We start from the raw sequence: 24,045 nt of genomic DNA on the forward strand, positions 1-24,045 counted from the left end.
AGGGAGTGCAAAGTGAGTTTTGTAGCCAAGTTTGTATTGGGGAATCTTTGACCTTGTATATTACTTGTTTCCTTCTTTAGATGACATCAATTGGTACCCTCGCCTTTTGGGTTTTGCTTTTTGCCCATCAGAGTTGGCTACCAAGTTGTGCTGAAGTCCCCTTACACAATGACCTGTATAGCCATTCCGTGGTTTGCCTTATCATTAACTGGTATTATGTTGAAGACCTGTGGCATACAAGTGTGCCATCTATTGGTAATTGGCTAATCTTGCTTGTTTTGCTTAAGCTCTTTTACAATTCCCTTATCGTAACTTATAACACTCTAGGTACATAATCTCGTGTCTTTGCTTCGCCGCTAGTTTGGATTCTCCCATCTCGTGTGATCATAGTAGTACTAATGCACCGGATCCCACCAGACTTCCGAAGTTAAACCTTCTTTGGTGAGAGTAGTAGTAGGATGGGTGACCTTCCTGAGAAGTCCTCTTGTCACGTTCCATTGCCATTCTTGAAATAATGTGTGAAGGCACTCATATTAGCCCAAGATTTACCTTAGCATCTTCTTGCTAGTCTTTATGTTTCTCCTTGCCCTCTCTTCTTGTCTCTTATAATTGGTGTCGGGGTATATCTTTAATTCAACCATGATTATGTCTTTTTTGGCCATTTAGTTTAACTTTTCTTCGTATTCCTCTGTAATGTCTCCAAAATATCATAACTCCTTTTCATCATGTACTCTTCCGCTTGGTCTTATGATATATATAACTACTCATAGGTTGCACAACTACTCTTATACAATTGGTATGAGGTAAACACAGTCTTTTTTTCTCCCGGCCGGTCTTGCTTTACATATCGACTTCACACTAGGACTTGCTTGTGCTAACGCTATTTTGTCCTACTTCTTTCTTTTTTTCCTTTACGTACTCCTTAGTCTCCTCATTTCCTACCATAGGAGATTTTCCATTCTCCTTGTTACTTGTACGTCCCAATATTAGCGACCAATGGCACTGTTGCCATATCTTAATCTTTACTCAAACAGGGCCCTACTACCCTTTTTGCGGCCCTTAGTTTTCTCAGTCCTACTCTCTTATCATATTCACCCCTTTTTGTAGGCACTTATGATTCTTCGCACGATCTTAGATACCGCGGCTTCTATCTATTTATTGTTGGCCTTAAGCTCTTGCTAACTCATGCCAGTATGGGATCTCACTTGAAATATAAGCGGTTCTATCAACATGTGACAATGTCAGTTGATTTCCTCTCATGCTTGTATTCCTTTTGTCTACTTCCCCCCTTTTAGGGTGTACCCATGTCATCCTCTGTTTATTTTCAACTGTTCATACGCATATGATTCTATTCCAACATATTTGACATACTGTACCATATCTACCCCTTCTGTTAACTCATCTATACTTTAGGTTGCTCTTGTAAGAAACCTTAATATAACCATGGGGTGCTCAGAATTCTCTTTAACTAGTACCAAATCTAGTCCAATTACTGGTACTCGAGTCATATAACTAATGTAGTAGTTTAGTCGAAGCCACATTTCATTCATCCCAATCACTACATCACTAGTACTTATAATCGTGTCCGATTCTCCATTTGGGGCATTGATACTTTGATGACAGGTATCTCATATTTTATTTATCACTTTTTTTCCAATGGATACCCTTTGATAATTCATAATGCTTCAGTTGTTTTACAATTTCTATTCCCAATCTTCGAGGGATCCCACTATTTTCCAAAGTGGAGGTATATATACACAATACCCTTCTCTACTTCATGAGATTTCATCCTTATCATTACTGAGGATACGATCTCATTCTCTTTCTATGTCCAAAAAAATATCAGCAAAGTTTCCTCTATATTCCTTACTATCCCAAACCTGCACTCAGGAAATACCAATAATTCCTCACAAGGCCAACACATATATGCATATCATAGTCTATTACAGCCACACATGGCGCTAAATATCGACAACAAAAAGAGATATATACATAATAGAGTGGGGCCTGGATCTATCAATGCATACACATCCTGGGAGAAGATTAATAGTATACCTGTAACCATGTTTGATGATGCCTCCTAATACAGAGAAAGTCCGCCATGGTGTCCACTATGGCTTGCTGAGGTATGCATACCCTACTTCATAGGGCGCATAGCCAATGAAAAAGAAACTCTAACAACTGATCTAGTAGGTTGAGCTGCACCCTTCCATGTACTCTTAAATGGACACTCTCTCACAAAATGGCCTTGACGGCCGCAGGTGAAACAAGCACCTATAGAAAGATGGCATTTCCCAATATGCGCCTTACCACAGCCAGGATATTGAGGTAAAGATGGCTTCGACTGATGTGACCCTTTTCTCATTAGTGCACCTAAAACCCTAAAGCTCAGAACGACTCCTAGATATCCCATGTTATTGAATATTCCACCTGGAAAATGAGGGGGTACCCTCTAAGATGGTTGGGAAGGGTATATACTAGACTGGTAAGGCTGTCTGCCTTGAAACTCTCCTGAATCACCAGCCATTCTAGCCTTCTTATGCTGGCCTCTGGCATAATCTTTATCGGGCTGTCGCTCATTGTACCGCCTCCTAATCCCCAGCCCATACCTTTGAACCTGTTCTGCCATTAACCTGGTCAATAATTGAACTGCATCCCTCATCGCCCTATCTTCTGGCCATAGCTGTGGGACTAGAGGCTTACGCACTAGGGTCTTGGGGCCCACAACTACTACTGATCTAAGCTCCTTTAGAGGCGGCGGCATAGTGGAGCTCGCCGACTGGTGCACAATTCATGGCATTGACTAGGAACGAGCCCTAATAACTCCCGGGGTCTAACTTGTTCCATCCGCTACTGACTTGCACTTTTGGGCAGCTGTTGCTTTCTTTAGAGGCATTGTTGTAAATACAATTGTATGTCAGTGAGGGATCATCCTAATACATAGCTCTATTGCACGATGTAAGACAAGAGAGAAAGGTAACATCTTAAATATCTTATAGTTGCCTGTTTATACATATGGTGCACCACACATCGATAAACAAGACTCTACTAGACAAGGTATATAGACATTCCAAGAAAGGACTGCTCTGATACCACTTTTGTCACGACCCAACCCCATAGGCCATGACGGGTGCTCGAACTGGACACTCGCGTGTACCCTTGCTAACTATAAGGAAACATATCTCCTATTTGAGTCATAGTGTGCCAACAGGCAAGATAAAATATATAATCCGGCACGGATATCGTAATATATAGGAACAACTATTCACACATACAAATACAACCCACATATATGTCTATAGACTTCTAAGAGTAAAAAGAAACAGAAACATAAGATAGGACAGGGCCCACACCGTACCCTTAAACACACAAATATATACATTAATGGTCATTACCAAAAGTTGGGCTCCGACATGATGGATCTCTTTTTAAACTCGCTAGGTGGAATCCTAAGCTGGTGGATCCTCAAGTCGCGTGTCTATACCTGTGTCCATGAAACACAACCCCTGAACAGAGGGGGGGTCAGTGTGAAATATGTATTGACTATGTAAGCATAAAACACCATAACGAGATTACAGTTGGAACAGGGATGTGGGGGACAAGTATAACAATTAACTCATTATCGTGCCTGCGTCTTATGCAGTAAAATCATTTTCATCATAATATCATAGCATCATTTCTTTTCATCATATATATCACTTCATCATGTCATCGTATATGACATCATACACTCATACACGGTATAACCTTATTGTATATATATATATATATCCGGCCCATTATGGGGTTCGGTGTCACAAATATATCACTATATTTACACATGCATGCATACCTTCAGTATCTGGCCCTTTAGTGAGGGAATCGGTGAAGAGAGTAGGGTACATCTGTAGCGTACCCGCATCGTATATATATATACCATACCCGGCCCTCTAGTGAGGGACTCGGTGTTCCATTCTTATATCACCATATACTGTACCCAGCCTATTATGGGACTTGGTATCATAATCATTATATTTTATCCAGCTCAGGATGCAGTGAATACTCGTATCGCTGTGACATTATTAGATCATCGCATCATCATATCATCATTTATAGAATCCCCTCCTCGTATGTGGCATCACCCTTCATATCACTGTATTATATCGCATCCAGCCAGGGACTCAGTGAAATAAGTAGTAAAGCTATTCAAGATATTAGGCCCAGCCCCACGTAGAACTTGGTGAAAGAAGGGTTACCATATGTACGAGTAGAGTAGTGAGAAATCATATGCAACTAAATCATCTCCTGACACTCAATGAAACAGTCAAGTGAACCGTCACTTGAAAACCAGGAAAGTAATTCTCTGAGGTACCCTTTAGATGTTATTAGGGATTACATCAATTAGTTCCTCAAGAACCATAGGCGTGTACCAAGATAATTCCACATAGTTTATGCAATCAAAGACACAACTTATGCAATCAGAGATATAACTTATGCAATCAAAGACATTTATCCTCTAAGAGCTTTTCAAAATAGGTGTTTATATCTCCACTTACTATTCAATATATAGATGGCTCGAGAGTAGTAATTTAACTACTTTAGGACCCTAAGTATTCAAAAGTGACTACGAGTCACGAATTATATTCGGAACCTATAAATGGAATTACCTCTAAACTCATATCAGACATCATTTCACTTACCTTAAGCAATTTCAAAGAAAGAAAGAGATAGGCCTTGTATGTACTACTCCTCATCCTACAGAAGACTTGAAAGGCGATTAGTCCACTTAGTGTAAGAGTTCTAACATCCAAAAGTCAACAAGGGTCTTGAATCATACTCAGAGCTTTATGAATGGAATGACTCCCAAGTTTCGTATATATATATATAACTTCAAGCTAAGACATTCCAAAAGAAAAAAAGGGTAAGGTTCACATACCTTTTCAAGGATTAATCGAAATCCGGCTTGTCTTGATACCTCCTTAACCTATTTGACATGAAATTAATACTAAGGTTAATAGACTTTAAATTTCCAATATCCCACTCTACAACCAAGTACTAATAGGAGCCATTTCCAATCCATTACCCTCGACTAGTTTGTTACTAGTTCTGAAGCTACCGAAAATCAAGCAACATTTCCTCTATAACTTCAACATCCCCGAGATTTCAACTCAGATAAAACATCAACAACCATACTAACAACAACAAAAATGGTATATGTATAAGTAAATCACTTCAACATTACACAATTCAAACTCTAAACAACTAGCTCCAAACTATGATACCAAAATAGAGTTTTTAAATCTTTATTTCGCAAAATATTTAATCATACCAAATAGAGGGTCGTGTGGCTGCAACCAGAAGAAACCACAAACTTTTTAAAACAATTTCCAGCCCTTCAGCACACAACCCAACCACCTGCAACCGCAGTACCACAACGACAACACACTACGCAACTTCGATTTAGCTACTATGACTTTAACTTAGTTTGTTTTCTAGAGCCTAGCATCCTTATGGAAATTTTCCACTTCCATCTTTATTTAAGACATTTAATATACCTCACAACAACATCATAAATTCCAATTTGAAATAGAAGCCACTTACCTTGTCCAAAACTCGTCAAAACTTTCCTTGGAAGTTCCCTTAGTGCGCCCAAAACCTTGTGGATGGTTGCTAACATTTTGGTGCTGCTCGAAACCATAAATTTACATTAGTAACACCTTCAAAACACCATGGTATACCCTATATAATTAATTCATGGAAGGAAATCAGAGAACTTACCCTTTTTTGGCTCCAAATTCGTGGCTCTCTTTCTCCAGTTTAAGGTTTCTCCTCTCTCTTGTTCTAGATTTCTCTTCTCTTCTTATTGTCTCTAGAAGTATCTTGATAAGAATAACTAGAGGATAAGTACGAACTAAAGTCATAAAACATATATTTATATATATAGGCCACTTTTAGGGATGACACGTGTCAACCCCTAAGTGGTGACAAGTGTGTCAGGCCCTTATAGGGCCAATGCACCACACCTCCAACCATGGGATGCTAAGTGGCATGTGGGGGCCCACCCCTTACTCCATATTCTGCCATGTGGCACTCCCAACTTATGCCATATGACACTCCCTCATGCTGCCATATGACATCTTTTTTTCTTCCTCGTGCGTTCGTAATCTCGTCTTACTTTACGAACCTATGTAATCCTTTGTATGTAAGATTAGTATGCACTCAAGTAGATTAAGTATGTAATATTTCCATGTTGGTAGATTACATAAATAAGTCGAGTCCTACGACTCATTATTCGGTCTCCAACTTCTTCTGGGTTCTTATAACTCTATTCCCTATCTTCTATATTATGGGGTATCTCATTTTCCTTTCCTTTGAGTTGTTTGGTAGAGTTATAGATTACTCGGATCACATGGTAACTCTTAAGAATCTTAAGATTTCTTAAAAAGGCTTAAGAAGATTTAAGAAACTTTAGGAAACCTTGAGAAACTTAGGAGGCTTACGATCCTTCCAAGAACTTAAGAGCCTTTCAAGAGACTTAAGAACCTTTCAACAGACTTAAGAATGCATTCCAAGGTATAAAAGTATGGGGTGTAACATTTACCCTTATGAAATCACGAATCCTATTCACAGAAGATGAATCTTGGGAATTAGAGCTACGCACTGGTTGTTCTAACAACCAGACTCTATAGCAAAAATTGAAGATTTGGGTTGAAATGCTTGAACCCTAGCTTTGTCATTCTTTTTAATTCTTTCTGTCAAATATTTTTAGGTGTTAATGCAAAAGGACTTCGTTGGGTACCGATAATGATTTAATTCTAGTCCCAAAATAGCTTGGTAAATACAATAAATGATGAGCCATTAGGCGAGGTCGATCGTGCTTGCCAAAACAAATCTGTGAGTTGCCGCCTTCTCTCTCTTCTCGCCCATCCCTCTCAAGGTTTGAGGAGAATTACTTTGAAATATTTGGCGAGCTCGACCTTGCTCACCTAAACCATATGACATGTCCCCATTCCTTGCTCTATCTCACCAATCTTCCTTTTTCTATGAGAAAACGTCTCTCATATTTTTGGCGAGGAACCTTAGCTCGCAAAGCCACTCGGCGAGTTGCCACTTCTCCCTTCATCTCGCCAACCTTCCCTTTTCTCTGAGCACAATTCTCTAATGTTTTTGGCAAGGATTATTAGATTGCAAATACATTCAACGAGTCCCCACTTATCCCTTCATCTCTCTAAAAGTCCTTCATCCCTTAGCATAACTTTCAGTATATTTTGGCGAGCTTTAGGGGCAACTTGGCATGTTGCCCATCACTATTGGTGAATTATAGTGGCTAGGTTTTCCTTTGTACTTGAATTTCGAAGTAACTCTAGGCTAGAATAACACAGGGTGTTATACTATGAAATAAACCATGGCCTTTGAAGGTGTAACACGGAGGTGACCAGGCAAAATGAAAATTGAATCAAAGTTCATGAGCCCTTCTACAACCCATACATAGGTCGACGCCCCGTAAACCCCATTAAAGAAAGAGTCCTTAGGAGTTTTAAGTGGAGGGTTTCTCCAAGAGGGCCACAACGGCCTTTTGTGCCTTCCATGGTCCAAGGGCGCTAGCGCATACCCCGGGGTGATCATCACCACCTGCACCTCACATCTCGGCACAGTGGAACATGTAACCCGCCTGCTGTTCCATTCAACTACATTTCTCATCTATAAAAACACCACTTGCCCGCACTTGACCAAGTTAGTTTCTATGGACAACTCCACGATTCGTGGAGCTCTCCACGATTCGTGGAGCTCTCCACGAATCATGAAGATAGCCCGTCTAGGGACCCATTAAGTGAATTTTAAAGATGTGCATTGGTTTTTTCCTTTTATATCACTAATGTCTTTGGATGGTTTTTGGGTACAAATCATATTCTATTAACTATCCCAAATCCTCCTGTATCCCTTATTCATTTCCATTCACCCTAAACATGAATCATCTTTCTAAAATCTCTCCCAAAGTTTATTTTCCTCCTCAAGCAAGGTTTCAAGAAACAACAAGACCAAGCCTCCAATTTAAGTGGGTTTAGGTCTTTAATTATTTAAGGTATTTGAGAATGTATTCAGAAATCCTTCCATCCATAGAGTCCCAATGGATTTTCTCTCAAATTTGTCTTCTATAATTATTTTTAGCCCTAGTTATTTTGAAATTCCATTTGGTCAATTCAATTATCATTTATTTCATTATTAGTAATTTAATTATGCATGAATCATGTTAAATTTCATGATTTCAAGTTGATTTTCATGGATTCAAGCACTATGCAATTTTTCAAGTATAAATTTATGGAATTGTGATCATGATTCATATAAGGATTTTAACACTAATTATGAATGATTATCAAGGACTTATGAATGACTTCCAAAAAGTAATGAATAATATTTTCAATGATGTTCAAGCAAGTATATACATATGGTTGTGAGAGAAAATTCTCACACATTCATGTTAAAGAGGTGAGAGACTTTTTTCACCTAATCACGGATTCATAAAGATGAAAGGTTTTCTTGTTTGAACAAATCATGTTAATGAGCTACTCTTGCGACTAATTTATGATGTCTGGCTGGTATCTATTATTTCCTTTCCTAATGATGTTAATGACTATGATTTATGACTTTTGTTGGGATATTGACTAAGAACTGAGAGGAATTTAAGGTGAGGTTCAGTGTGCAAGCTCAAGTAGTGACCCAAGGGAACTCTAGTAGCAACCTTTAGTCCCTAACTATGTTGCTTGTGTAGGTTTGTCTTTATGGCCTAGTTAGTGGATCAACAAATAGCTCAAGTTTAAGATGGTCTCATGAAGTCTACTTTGGCAAGTAGCCTCTCTCTTCTCGATGTCTGAGTTACATCTGATTCAATGCTATATCTTGCATGGTCTTATATATTGGTTAATGGTCCTATCCAATAAAGGTATACATAAATTTATAAGTTTTCATGATGTTTATAATGCATTGACCACATGACTATGTTATTCAAATATTTTCAAGTTTTACTCATGTTTTTAAAAGGTTGGTCATGCATCCCAGTGTCATATTGCTTATGTCCTATTATCTTTGTTAATGCATGCTTCTCACATACTTAGTGTGTTCCGTGAACTAACTCATACTTTTTGTCTACGTTATATCATAATATAGAGTTCGATAATTATTTTGCATCTCCCACGCATTATTCTCCTATTGTTTATAAGTCCTCATAATTTGAGGATTGGATATTTATCTTTTTATTATTTCTTATGATTTTATATTTTATATTTTGGGTGAGCTAGGATCTTTTCTAATGCCCCCATGTAGACTAGGAGAGGTATGTTAGATATTGATGGAGTCTACGTCATTATTTTTTTTCGCTGTTGATTTATCCTTTATTAAGACTATTCTTGTTGAGACATTATTTTTGCATCTATTATTTAGTCTTATTGTTTCATTTACCTTATGTATGATCGTGAATGATATGCTAAGAGGCTTGGTTTGAGTCCTTTAGGATTCTAATCTCTGTGTCACACTTAGGGCCAAGCTTAGGTCATAAAGAACTTGGTATCAGAGCATAAGGTTTAAGGTTTCCTAGGTAGTCTAACATGTTATGTCAAGTAGAGGCTGGTTCATTAGTGTGAAGCACACCATATCTATGAATAAAAAGCTGTGAGGCATTTAGGAATCCTTACTTCTTTCATTATTCTTATGTCATGTGATAGAGTTGATCTCTAAGGCTTTTCCCTTTAATGTTTTTTCTTTATAATTTGAGAATCATGCCTTCAAGAAGAATACCCATAAAAAGAAACGTCAATGCGGAGAAACAAGCTCCCCAAGTTCCAAATGACCCCTTGAATGAGCAAGTCTCTCATATGGAATTTCGGATCGCATTTCAAGTACTTGTCCAAGTCGTAGCCGCTCAAGCTAAATGAGTTTGAAATACCAATTCTAGTTGAGTATCATATTCAAATTGCATTGGTGGTACCCCTAAATAATTTTGAATTCCAATTAAGACTCAGGAATTTAATCCCAAGAACTGGTTCAATCTATTTTGTGGAGCCTGGGCTCACACTTGCTACCCGCTCGTGTGGAGACTAGACTGTAGATTTGTCAGCAAAACTCTACTCTGGTGAAAGGGTCATCGCTCTTACAAAGATGATCATCCCTATTGAACCTCGCACCGACAACCTATTTTTTGCATCGACGACATTGCACCTGCGACGTCGAGATCACCGAAGTGATATAGTGATTAAATCGTTGGTGTGTCCTTCTTATTTCATTTTTATTGTGAGAGTTAAAGAGCTCTTTTATTGGTTATTTCTTGTGGATTTCATTGTTTTGAGCTGGAATAGTGTAGGAACAATGTTAAGGTTATTATTCATGCTTCTAAACCCATAAGTTCTTGTCTAAATTGTTTAATTTAGGTAAGAAATGGGTCTAATAAAGTCATTTCTTGTTGGGCTATTTCAAGATGATTAAGGCTCGAATTGTGTCCATTTTTGGAGCACAAGTTTCTTGAGTTACTTGGGACCTATTTACAGAGTGAATTTTGTGATTTTTATCCAAGTTCCACAATGCCATTTTTGGTTTTAGATCTATTTTTGATTGTTGCAATTTGGGTGTCAAATGATCGCATTGATGTCTGGATAACTACCTTGATAGTCAGGGATTATTTGGAGGTGGCTTAGGAAAAAAAGGTACCAATTTACAGGGTTGGAGAATACGTGTTTGGGTTCGAGGTTGGATAGGACATACTACCCATGGACATTGCTTGTTGATTGTTCTAGCATGATAATTTGTTCAGTGTTAAGATGATATTTAGCCTTACTTTTTGCGATTTCGGGTAATGTATGGGTGGATGATGACTAATTTGATGTCTTACTTGTTCATATGGGTTGTAAATAGGATAGAATATCTTTAGTGTTGGTGTTATTGAGACTTAGTCTAGGTTTGCTAGTGTTTGCATTAGATATTGGCTTTTGTCAATGTGGGGATAGATTCGGGAATGTATTGAGTTAGATTTGACTCTCTAGGCTAGGTTGTGACCTTCAGGTAACCCTATAAGTATGTGTGATTGGCTAGCTATGGTGAGGTTACTACCTAGACTCGTTTAGGCCAAAATTTATTTTTATCGTAGCAGACTCAAGATGAGATTCTAGGAGGGGCTAGTTAGTGTTATCATTATTCTGATGTAAGAGTTCAAGAAGGTTAGGATTATGTGGAGCTAATCTAAGGTATGATTTCAAGAGCTTCTAGGTTTCTATGTTACCATTTTGATGTAGGAATCTAGAGAGGGACTGACCTCTCTGATGATAGATTTTGGGTACTGTTGGGTTCTGATAAAGGCTTTTCAATGTAGGATTTAAGAAATAAATAACTATTTTAATATATAATTTTGGGGTGTGCTAGCTTCTAATAATTACTTTTCGATGTAATATTCTAGAAAAAACTAGTTATTCCAATATAAGATTCTAGGGTGTGCTAGTTTTCAATATAAGTTTTCTGATGTAAGATTTCACAATGGACTAGCTTTTCCAATGTAAGATTCTAGAGTGTGCTAAAGGTTTTATGATTTAAGATTGTAGGAGCTATTCCGATGTAAGATTTTGGAAGATGCTAGTTACATGGTGTTATCCCAACATCAAACTCTAGGAAGATGTTGGTGTTAATTATTAAATTGTGTCGTGTAGTGTAGCATTTTTTTATACCCATCAGGCTTATGGGGGTTTAGTTGGGTTATTGCTTGTGTGATTTTCATTCTTATGACTTTATATGTTCCATCTGGGCTCATGGGGGTCCAGTTAGATTTTAGACAGCTTTATTTCTGTCATTATTTACCTTGGCATTGTTATTGTGATTCATGTCTAGTTACATCTCTATTGTTGCCTTATTTTTCTTGTTGTATACTCGCTTGTTGTTATGTTATTTGAATTGTAAGCTCAATCAGACTATGATGCTTATTGAGTATCCATGATTTTGATACCCATACTGCATTCTGCATTTTTTTCTAAAGAAATTTGAGATATAGTCACCTGTATTGATTCTCGAGCTATTATACCTGGTGTTCTGGAGATTGATGGTGAGCTTATTGGAATTCGTGGTTGACTCATATCATTCTATATAATTTTGACTAGTATTTTGTACTATAAGACTGTCTATATATTTTTTGTGAATGTTTAGCCTATTCTCGATCTTTTGTAGTAGCTTTGCACTAGCATTCACTAGGTTATGTCTTGTTATGCTTGTTTCTATTTCCTGTACTCCCTAGGACCATTATCATTGATTTCAGGCTAAGATGGGCTAACCTAAAGATGGAAATCAATAGGTTTCATCACGACTTGAGTTTTTGGATTGCGACAATTCAAGAGGACACTATAGTGGTACCGATGAATCTAACAATGTACCTTCATCGATCAAGAACAAACCTGAAATTCAACTAATGGTATAACTTGGAGGAAAAAATCAAGACCAAGGAATACTTAAATAAAGAAACAATCAAGATCAAGAAAGACTCAAAGAAAGAAACACAATAAGAAGAATAAAATACTGACTCGATGAGGATTATTACGACGAAAAACCCAATGATCCAGTTGATGCTCAACTAAAGAAAGTGATCTCTCAATAAGAATCATCACCTATTAGATGAGGAGGAAGAAGAAATGGGAATAGAAAAAAACTACTAAAATCACTATCAAAATAAATCCAAGAAAAGTCAAAGGACAGGGTCAGTCCATAAATTTAGGAGAAACAAAATCATCTCCCACGGTTTTCCAAAATTTTATTTATTTAAAAATTATTTTCATGTAAAACCAAGGAACGGTGTTAGTATAGCTATAGATGTTTTTCACGTATTTTCAAACAAAATATATATGTCGAGGAAAAATTAATATAAATGATGCATAGGGTCGGGGTTTATTAAAAATATTTAATTATGTAATAATTTGTTTTTAAAAAATAATGATAATGACATAGAAAAGACTTTTTATTAATATGATAAACCAATAGATATGGTCATTTTTGTAATGACCCTTTAGGTCATTTTTGAATTAAAGAATTCATTTCATTTTTAGAGCGTTCCTAAGTCATTTATGATTTGATGGCACTGACTGTTTGGTCTCCTAGTCGTTCATTTGGGTTTTAGGCCTTTTTCCCTATTTTGGAGCTTTATATAACTTGAAAATTTGACTTTAGTCATAATTTCATGAAAATGATTCAGAAGGGAATTCTCATGGTTCCATCAGCTCCAGAATAGAAAAATTAGGCTAGTAGCATTGTCGGAATAAGTACCAAGGCAATCGATACAAGTTTAGGACCAATTGGTCCTTTTGCTTCTGAATTTTGGCCTATAGTTGACTTTGGTCAATATTATTGGAAAATGCGCTCAAGTAAAAATTCAGACAGCGCGGTTAGTTTTGAATTGTCTATTTTGGTATGGAATGACCCTCCATTTGCTTCTTGAGGCTTCTAGTCTAATCCCGAGGCCCATTGTGGATTTTGTCTCAAAAGGGCCTTTGGGTTTGGGACCCACTTTTATTTATAATGACCTAGTATAAAAATTTTGACTGTAACATTGAGTCTAGAAGATCGAATTTGGTGGGGTAGAATACTTTGTTTGCATGCACAAGATTTTGAATAAATTCCGACCAAACCATCAGAATATTTCAATTTGGTGAAAATCAGCTATTGCAGCTGATGCTGGTGCCGGCCACCTTTGCCTTCGCGTTCATGAGGCCTTTGGTCGCAATTGCGAGGGTCTAGTCTTTTTCCTATCGTGATTGCGTGGTAGACACTCTCGATCGTGAATAATAGTGGCCGCGTTGACCATTTTTTGGTCATTGCAGTCATGAAGTCAAGCCTCTCTGATCACGATGGACTTTTTCCTAGTAGATCTTGATCATGACTCACCATTCTGCGATAGCGATTAGCAATTCCATCTGGTCTTTTTCAAAAGACAAGACGCGATCAGCGTAGACTTAGAAGTTAAAATGCTCTTATCTCTCTCAGTACAACTTCAAATTAGGAGATTCAAAGGTCTAGATTCAAGAGCTGAGAACCTAGTACGGAGTATTCATGTGAGGTAAGTTTATGAAATTATTTACTGATTTGGTTATTTTTAGAGTGTTATTTTGTTGAATTTATGGACATTGGATCTTTATCATATGAACTCTATTTTTAGTGATTTTTGAGGCTAGATTGTGGGTTTTTTCACAAGGAAGGCAATGGTATAATTTTTTTTGATTGGGAGAGTTTCGGTTTTTGAGAAATTGCTAATAAAGTTCCTGCAATTTTTATCTTCTTAGCTCAAATTATGTGATTTTTGTTGCATGCTCCTTTTGCGTAGTTTTCCAACTCCGTACTAGTTATCAAATTGATTTTTGAGCTTGGGGTACTGTTTAGAAAATATTTTTGGGGTCAATTCCAAAATTCTAAATATTGGTCCCACATTTCCCTTTTCAAACCATTAAATTAGCCCATCTATGAATTCAATAATTTTAGTGTCATAATAATGGTATTAACATTTTGATTTTATTGTTATAGCATGGCAGCAATCGGAGGCCGCTCGAAAATGAAAAGCTCTGGTTTTATGAGTTTTAGCATGCACGATCTCCCTACAAGTAGGCTATAATATTTTCCTCATTAGAATGATAATGTTTAGGTAATTGTATGAGTTTGGAGGGGTTTAGGTGTCGAGCATGCTAAATTTCTAGGTTCCATGTCATAGGTGCTATTTTTGGGAAATTTGTAGACTATGTAAGCATGACTCTTGTGGTTGTTGGTTTTTCCTATCTTGTGATAAATATTATGCCTGTGGATATATGGTTGGAAGCATGTTGGGCATTAGTCTAGGCTTAGACTAGTAATTGCCTTAGAATTGCACTAATTTGGTGTCGTTGGGCTTTAGAACTTCTTCGATGTCATTTTGGACGGTTAGCTCCCTATAGATTGATATAGAAGACTTGAGTCTGATAGTCTAAGCTTTAGGTAGGCGGTAACACAGCTTGTGACCTTATCTATATAATGTCATATTCTCCTATCAGTCCTGTATCACTTGGATCTTGAACTTTGAGAGTCTTCTTGATGATTCAGGTTATATTTGGTTTAGGCTAGAGTGGTGCTTTGATGACACTTGGTTTAGGGGTACTCATGGTGATGCACGGCTGGTTGCTAATTCTAATTCTCTCTGATCCATTAGTTATGGTTACCAGGTTAAAGTTCATGGTCCATCTTACTTGTGTTTAGCTCTTTAGCTACAGTTACCCGGTTATAGTTTGTGGTATAGCTTACTCCTGTCCAACCATTGGCTACAGTTACCTGATTAAGGTTTGTGGTCTATCTTGCTCGTGTCGACTCATTTGCTATATATACCAGGTTAAATTTTATGGTCCAGCTTACACGTGGTTAAATTCTTGATTACCTAGTGAATCTTCGATTTAAGTCTTCATCTACTCTCAACCTTGGGTTGAGGTATTTGATTTTGGGAATGGTTAGGTTTAAGTCTGGGAAATGGTGATATTATTGGAATCCTTTTGTCTCTATTCCTTTTTCCTTCAGCTATTCTTGCATCTGTCGGGCTTATGGAAGTCCGTGCAGGTGGTTACTCTTTACTTGTGACGAGTGTACTCGTCGGGCTTATTGGAGCATGGCTGATTTAGTTAGATTCTTTTCTTTACTTTTTAGTACGCTCATGTTCATACCTAGATTTATTCTTGTCCTCTCTTGGTGGTAATCTTTTACTCGTATTTCATTATAATTTTTCTTATCTTTATCAGTCGTCCTATGATACCTACTAGGTACCTATCATTTTGGTACTCATACTACTCTCTCCATCTGTTTTTGTGATGCAGGTCCGATTATTAGCTACCGACGTTTATTTGAGCTAGCTGCGGTCGTGATTGGGGTCAAAGGTGAGCACATTGCGTCCTGGATTTATCTGTCTTCTTCTATATATACATTTTGCCTGTCTTTTTCTTCTTTAGAGAGCCTTTTTTCTGTGATCCACTTTTGGGCCTTGTACTCTTTTTACTAGTAGCTTTGTATATGTGACCTCCAAGTTTTAGGAGGGATCCTTTTTGGTTGTATATATATTTAGTTCCTTCCGCCCGTTCACATATACTCCTATTATTGCTTTAGTATTTTGGATTAAATTGTTGGTCTTCCACCCTGACATTCCATTACTTATAATTTTGGTATATAGGTCAACTTGCCTATTGGTGGGTCATAGTAGGCGCCACATGACTTGAAAAATTGGGTCGTGACAATTTTATTGGTTGATTTTTGGTCAAGATTGGGTCAACTCACTTAATAAAAAAATCAATGGATTATTCGACCTGTCTGTTGGTTTTTTAATTAGATAGTTGGACAGATTAAATTTTATTCAGAGTTAAAGTCTAGTAGAGTCCCGCAGATCATTATGGAGACGTCCATGAATTATATTTGGGAGGCTACGGGATGTCTTTTGGGTTGACTAATTCCCTTGCCGCATTCATAGAATTGATGACCCGGGTATTAGGACATACTTGGACTCATTTGTCATAGTTTTCATCAATTACATTCTGGTATACTCACAGAGTAGGAGAAGCATCAGCAACATTTGAGAGTAGTGCTCTAGATTTTGAGAGATCAGCAACTTTATGCCAAGTTCTCAAAGTTTGAGTTTTGGCTTGAGTCCATAGTGATCTTGGGTCATGTGGTGTCCAAGGATGGCATTATGGTGGTGAAGACTGAGGCTATTCATGATTGAGCCAGACCCACCTCTATGACTGAGATACATAGCTTCATCGGATTGGCAATTACTATAGGAGTTTTGTCGAGGGGTTTCTACCATATTGGCAAGGGGTTTCTACCATAGCAGCACCTCTAACTCGATTGACTCTCCAGGATGTTCTATTTATGTCGTGGAGGCGTGTGAGATTGGGTTTTATTAGGTAACGCTGGTGTGGCTATCTTAGATATAGATGAGGTTTCGAGGTTTGGTGGACGTCTTTGTGTTCTGAGAGTTGGGGGTTTGATTCAGATGATCCTTGGTGAGGCCCATGACTCTAGATATTCTATCCATCCAAGCACCACTAAGATGTATCGTGACTTCATGCAGCACTAGTAGTGGAGCAGCATGAGGAGAGATATTGCAGATTATGTGTCGCATTGTTTTAGTTGTTAGCAGGTTAAGGCCGAGCATTTGAGGACTGGTGGAGAGCTTTAGAGATTACCCATTCTAGAGTGGAAATGGGAGAGGATCACCATGGATTTCATTATGGGGTTGCCTCACACTTCTCATGGTCTTGATAGTACTTGGGTCATCATAGATGGATTGACCATCACACTTCCTTCTCGTTCATACTTCCCACAGTGCTGAAAGGTTACCCTGTATCTATATTAGGGATGAAGTTTTCCATCATGGTGTCCTATTTCTATCATCTAAGATCGGGGCTCACAGTTCACTTCTACCTTTTGGAGGACTTTTTAGGAGGACTTGGATACCTATGTCGACCTTAGCACCACTTTCCACCTGCACACTGATGGTCCATCAGAGTACACTGGATAGGTTTTTGAGGACATGTTGCAGACTTGTGTTATGGATTTTGGGGGTTAGTGGGATCAGTTCTTACCCTTGGTGGAATTTGCATACAACAACAACTACCACTCTAGTATTCAAAAGGCTCTATTTGAGGCCTTCTATGGTAGGCATTGTCTCTCTTCATTTGGTTGGTTTTAGTCTAAGGACCCTAGGTTGCGCGCTACCGACTTGATACAGAAGGCCTTAGATTATGTCAGGGTGATTCAGGGTAGGCTTAGGAAAGCTCAGAGTAGACACCAGAGCTATGTGGATCGTAGGCGGCAACCATTAAGGTTTGCCATTTGTGACAAAGTATTCCTTCGTGTATCTCCCACGAGAGGCATAATGAGATTTGGGAGGGGATATAAGCTTAGCCCCAGGTATATTGGTCCTTTTGAGATATTAAGGATAGATGGCGAGGTTGTATATGAGTTAACTTTGCCCTCAATCTTCTTAGTGATTCACCTAGTTTTTCATGTTTTGATGCTGTGCTAGTATGTTCCAGATGAGTTCCACGTACTTCAGTATGACGTGGTTGAATTGGATGATCACTTGAGCTATATTAAGGAGCCAATTGCTTTTTTGGCTAGAGATGTTAGACAGTGGCGTTCCAGAGCCATTCCTATGGTTAAGGTCTATTGGAGGTATTTTCTAGATGAGGAGGCTATCTGGGAGACCGAACATGAGATGCAGGCATAATTGCCTGGCTTATTTGAGCATTCAGGTACTTGTTGACTCTTACTTTCGCATACAAAAGTTCTTTTAGTAGTGGATTTTGTAATAACCCTCCAGGTCATTTTTGAATTAAAGAATTTGTTCTGTCATTTAGAGCATTACTTTAGCGACCCCAAGCTATTTATGACTTGCTGGCACTAACTGTTCGATCGTCTAGTCGTTCATTTGGGTTTTAGGCCCGTTTCCTTGTTTTGGAGATTTTATAACTTAAAAAGTTGATTTCAGTCATAACTTGAAAAAAATGACCTCAGAACGGAATTCAGATTATTCCATTAGCTCTAGAATGGCCAAATTAGGATAGTAGCATGGTCAGCACCAGTATCGAGGAAATTGATACGAGTTTGGGACCATTTGGCTTTTTTGCCTTTGAAATTTGACCTATAGTTGACTTTGGTCAACATTCCAGAAAAATACGCTTAAAAGAGAATTTTGATAGCGCAGTTAGTTCTATAATGTCATTTTTTTTCTAGAACGACCCTTCGTTCACTTCTCGAGGCTTCTGGTCTAATCCCAAGCCCCATTGTGGATTTTGGATCCAAATGGCCATTGGGTGTGCGACCTACTTTCAGTTGTAACGCTCTTGTATTGAAATTTCAGCTGCGCCATTGAGTCTGAAATGTCGAATTTTTTTGGGTAGCATACATTATTTTCACATACAAGATTTTGAATGAATTTAGAGTAGTTAAAAATCAGCTATTGCAGTTGATGCTTGTGCAGGACACCTTGTCCTTTATGTTCATGAGGCCTTTAGCCGCAATCGCGAGGGTCAAATATTTTTCCCATTACAATCGCGTGGTAGACTCTTGCGATTGCAAAGAGTAGTGGCCATGTTGACCACTTTTTGGTCATTACGGTCGCGAGGTCAAACCTCTGCGATTGCGAGGGACTTTTTTCCAGCAGGTAGCGACCGCGACTCACCCTTCTGCGATCACGATTAACAATTTTTTCTGGTCTTTATTTAAAAGGCAAGACGCGATCAGCTTAGACTTAGAAGTTAAATTACTCTTTTCTCTCTCAATACAAGATAAAGTTAGGCGATTCAAAGGTCTAGATTCACGAACATTTCATGGGGAATCTGTTGGTGAGTTCATAACATTGAGGGTAGCCTTGTGTGAGGTAATCTTATGAAATTAGCTACTGATTTGGTTATTTTTGGAATGTTATTTGGTTGAATTTGTGGAGATTGTATCTTGATCATATGAACTCCATTTTTAGTGATTTTTTAGGATAGATTGTGGGGTTTTACATAGAATGTGATGGTATAATTTGTTCGGATTGGGAGAGTTTTGTTTTTTGAGAAATACTTTATCAAGTTACTACCATTTTCATCTTCTTAGCTCGAATTATGTGGTTTTTGTTTCATGTTCGGTTTGTGAAGTTTTTGAACCCCGTACTTGTTATCAATTGTTTTGTGAGCTTGGGGTACTGTTTAGAACCTATTTTTGGGGTCCATTCTGGAATTTTGGATGCGGGTCCTACATTTTCCATTTTAGACCCCAAAATTGGCCCATCTCTGAATTTGATAATTTAGTGTCATAACGATCATATTAACCTTTTGATTCTATAGTTGATAGTGTGGCAGCATTCTAAGGCCACTTAGAAGGAAAAAGCTTCAGTTTCATAAGTTTGAGCGCGCGCGATCGGCCTACAGGTTGGCTATGGTTTTTTCCTTATTAGACCGAACATGTTTAGGCAATTGTATATTGAATTGTATGAGTTTGGAGAGGTTTGGTTGTCGAGCATGAGAAATTCCTAGGTTCCATGCCATAGGTTCTATTTTTAGGAAATTGTTAGACTATTTAAGCATGACTCCTGTGGTTGTTGCTTGTTCCTATCCTGTGATAAATATTGTGCCTGTGTTTATATCATTGGAAGCATGTTGGGCATTAGTCTATGCTTAGACTAGTGATTGCCTTAGGCTTGCGCTAGTTTGGTGCCGTTGGGCTTTAGAAATTCTCCGACGTCATTTTAGATGGTTAGCTCTTTGTAGATTGATATAATAGACTTGAGTCTGATAGTCTGAGCTTTAGATAGGCGGTAACACAACTTGTGACCTTACCTACATAATGCCCTATTTTCTTATCGATCCTGTATCGCTTGGATATTGATTTTTGGGAGTCTTCTCGATAATTTGGGTTACATTTGGTTCGGGATAGACTGGTGCATTGATGATACTTGGTTTGTGGGTACTCCTCATGGGGTGTGGCTAGTCACGGATTCTAATTCAGTCTGATCCCTTAGCTACAGTTACCAATTTAAAGTCCATGGTGCATCTTACTTGTGTTCAACTTCTTATCTACAGTTACCCAATTAAAGTTCGTGATCGAGCTTACTTCTATTAGCTACAGTTACCCGTTTGAAGTCCGTGGTCTAGCTTATCCTTTCCGACATTTGGCTACAGTTACTCAGTTAAGTCCAATGGTCTAGCTTATTCATGTCGACTCATTGGCTAAAAATACCCGATTAAAGTTCGTGGTCCAGCTTATAGGTTGTTAAATTCCTGATTCCCTGGTGAATCTTCAGTTTAAGTCTTCATCTAATCTAAGTCTTAGGTTGAGGTATTAGAGTTTGGGAATGGAGATAGTGATATTATTTGAATCCTTTTGTCTCCATTCCGTTTTCCTTCAGCTATTCTTTCATTTGTCAGGTTTATGGGAGTCTGTGTAGGTGGTTACTCATTACTTGTGCACGACCGTACACATCGGTCTTATGGGTGCCCAGCAAATTTAGTTAGATTATTTCTGTTGTTTGTTAGTATGCTCGTGTACATACCTATATTTAGTTCTTGTCCTCTCTTGGTGGTGATCTTTTACTCTCATTTCATTATACTTTTTCTTATCTTTCTCAGTCGTCCTATGATGCCTACTGGGTACCTATCATTTTGGTATTCATACTACTCTCTCCATCTATTTTTGTGATGCAGGTCCGATTATTAGCTACCAACGTTGATTTGAGCTAGCTGCGATCGTGATTAGGGGAGAGGGTGAGCACATTGCGTCCTGGATTTATCCGTCTTCTTCTATATATACATTTTGCCTGTCTTTTGCTTTTTGAGACAACTTTATTTCCATAGTCCACTTTTGGGACTTGTACTCTTTTTACTAGTAGCTCTGTACATGTGACTTCCAGGTTCTGGGAGGGATCCTTTTTGGTTGTACATATATTTAGTTCCTTCCGCCCGTTCACATATACTCCTATTATTGCTTTACCGTTTTGGATTGAATTGTTGGTCTTCCACTCTGACATCCCATTACTTACAAATCTCGGATATGGATCGATTTGCCTACTGGTGAGTCATAGTATGCCCCATCATGACCTGAGAAATTGGATTGTGATAATTTTATTAGTCAATTTTTTGTCAAGATTGGGTCAACTCACTTAATAAAAATATTGATGGATTATCCGACCCGGTCTGTTGGTTTTTTAATTAGATAGTTGGACAAATGAAATTTTGTTCCTTATTTTCTTTCTTGTTTCTATCTTTCTCCCTTGGCGATATATGCGCAGATTCACTCCAACATCTATGGTGAATCCACTCCGACAAGGCTTCCCCCTCCACAAACCTCACCCTTCGGCAATCCTTTGCACAGCTGCAAGGTACCCAACTTTGAATACTATCAATTTCTAATTTATTGTTGGGGTGCTTTTAATTTCTTGCATGATTTGTTGTTAAATTTATTTTATTATATTTGATTCCGTAGGTTTGAATCTATAATAAAATTCATTGTTTAGAAATTTAGGTTATTCGTTAGTTTTAATAACTGAATATTGTAGATTGTAGTAGTTATTTTTATATAATTATGTTTTATTTAGATAATAATAAATATTAAATTGATACTTTAATTTGAATTGGTGATTTAGTTAATTTTGAATTAGTATATTTAGGTTCTTATGAATTTGTGAACATTTTTCTTAAAGTGTGAATATTATTGTTAATTGAAATGGTTCTTTAAACCTAACTATAATTTCAATAAATACAAGAATTTTAAAAGCTCATTAGAAATACAATATGAAAGAATTTCAATAAATACAAAAAAATTCAACAATTAAATATAAGAATTTCATAGTCATATAATTCATTGATCCATTCCAGAATACGTGTCATTCGTACTAAAAATATAAGTTCCACAATATTTGTCATTTTAGAAATCGAGACATAATTGATTATATTTATCGAGACATAATTGAGTATATTCTTCTCATCTTATTCTTAGGAGTACTAATTCTTCCAAGTAAACATTAAAAAATTTAACATAATTTTTTTTAGTTATTTTTAGATTAACTCATGTCAATTAATTAAATGTTAATTATTAGTACAATATGAATAATTAAAATCAATAATTAAAGTAAGTAACAAATTAATATAAATTCATATTTAATTTAATTTTTAATTGAATATTATATTTTTTGTAAACGAATCATTATTGACGTGTCACGATCATAAATTAGATCATGATGATGACTACTATATCTCTCCGGTAGGTAAACCAAATACCCAAAATGAAAGCTGAGGCATAACTTAGATAAACAACAAGTGAAAGAAGAAAGAGATAAATGGGCCACTATATATAGATAAATACATAACAGTATAAAATTTACAATACAGGCCTTAAAGAGATTGAGAAAGAAGAAATAGATACAAAGGACTAAACCCAAGATCTTGTGTCACTGTTATAAGAGAGTCTAAAGTATAGGATTAAAGCTAATTCCAGGCGGAGAAGACTTCCTGATTCTCTAGCAGAATTAGAATTTTCATTTGATGATACAAAAAACAAATTGCGGGTAAAAAAACATCACTATGTACTCAAAATATAAATATATAGAAAGTATATGCAAAAGGGAAAGTAGCAAGCCTCCGAACACTAAAAGCTGACCACAATCGGAATAGTAGTGGGGCCTCAAAATATAGGAGATCAACATCGGCGACTCGTACTAAGCATTGTATTAGAAAAAGATAGAGAAGTATAGTATGAGGCCCAAAATATGAGGTACTCAATAGGCATCATAGGTTAATCGAGCTTAACAAAAACTATATAATATAAAAAGCATGATAGTGATAATAGTCTAAGTAAAAAACTACACTAAAAACCCATATTAACAAAAAGGACGATGAAGATGATAACAATTGTAAAATCACAGAAGTTGAAAAGTCGAACAAAAGAGAATTCAATGAAGTTTGGACAGTTCTTGAGTGTAAGAGTTGGTCTACGACTCATAGGGAATATTACGAGTCATAGAGATGATTTGTGGAAGTGAGTGTCAGGCGGGAAGATTTGATAAGAGTAGTGTGTGAGTCTACAAGTCGTTTGATGAATCGTGAAGGTTTCTATGACTAATAGAAGTCATTCATAGTGTAGGGTTTGAACTCTGGCAACTATTGAGTCTCAGAACCCACTCTACGACTCAACATGACGAGTCATAGATGGGATGGCCACTCGTAACCATGAGTCATATGCAAATTTCAGAAACCCCAAAATATCAGGGTTTCTTGGACTTGCAGGATGATTCATTTCTACGACTCATCAACATGTCTACGACCCATAAAGAGATATTCATGGACTTTTCCAACCAAGATTAATGAAGGGTGTAAGGGTCATTTCCCAAGTTTGGTTCAATGAACCTAAACACTTTTATGGAAAAGTTCAAAGCTTATAATTACCCAACCCTTCAAATTCCCCTCCTATTCAAATTCACTCTCCTAACATCCCTAGGGAAAGACTTCCAAAATCTCTCTCAAATTTCTCCCACAATTTCAAGCTAAGGTTTCCAGTTCAAGTTCA

The 24,045-nt window shown here is 37.4% G+C and overlaps 1 pseudogene; it reads left to right on the forward strand.

Annotated features, from left to right (window-relative positions):
- Positions 1-376: 376 nt before the first annotated feature.
- On the forward strand, positions 377-496 carry LOC129898012 (5S ribosomal RNA; annotated as a pseudogene).
- Positions 497-24,045: the final 23,549 nt, after the last annotated feature.

This window comes from Solanum dulcamara, chromosome 7, assembly GCF_947179165.1.
Source record: "Solanum dulcamara chromosome 7, daSolDulc1.2, whole genome shotgun sequence".
In the NCBI taxonomy this organism is placed as follows: domain Eukaryota; kingdom Viridiplantae; phylum Streptophyta; class Magnoliopsida; order Solanales; family Solanaceae; genus Solanum; species Solanum dulcamara.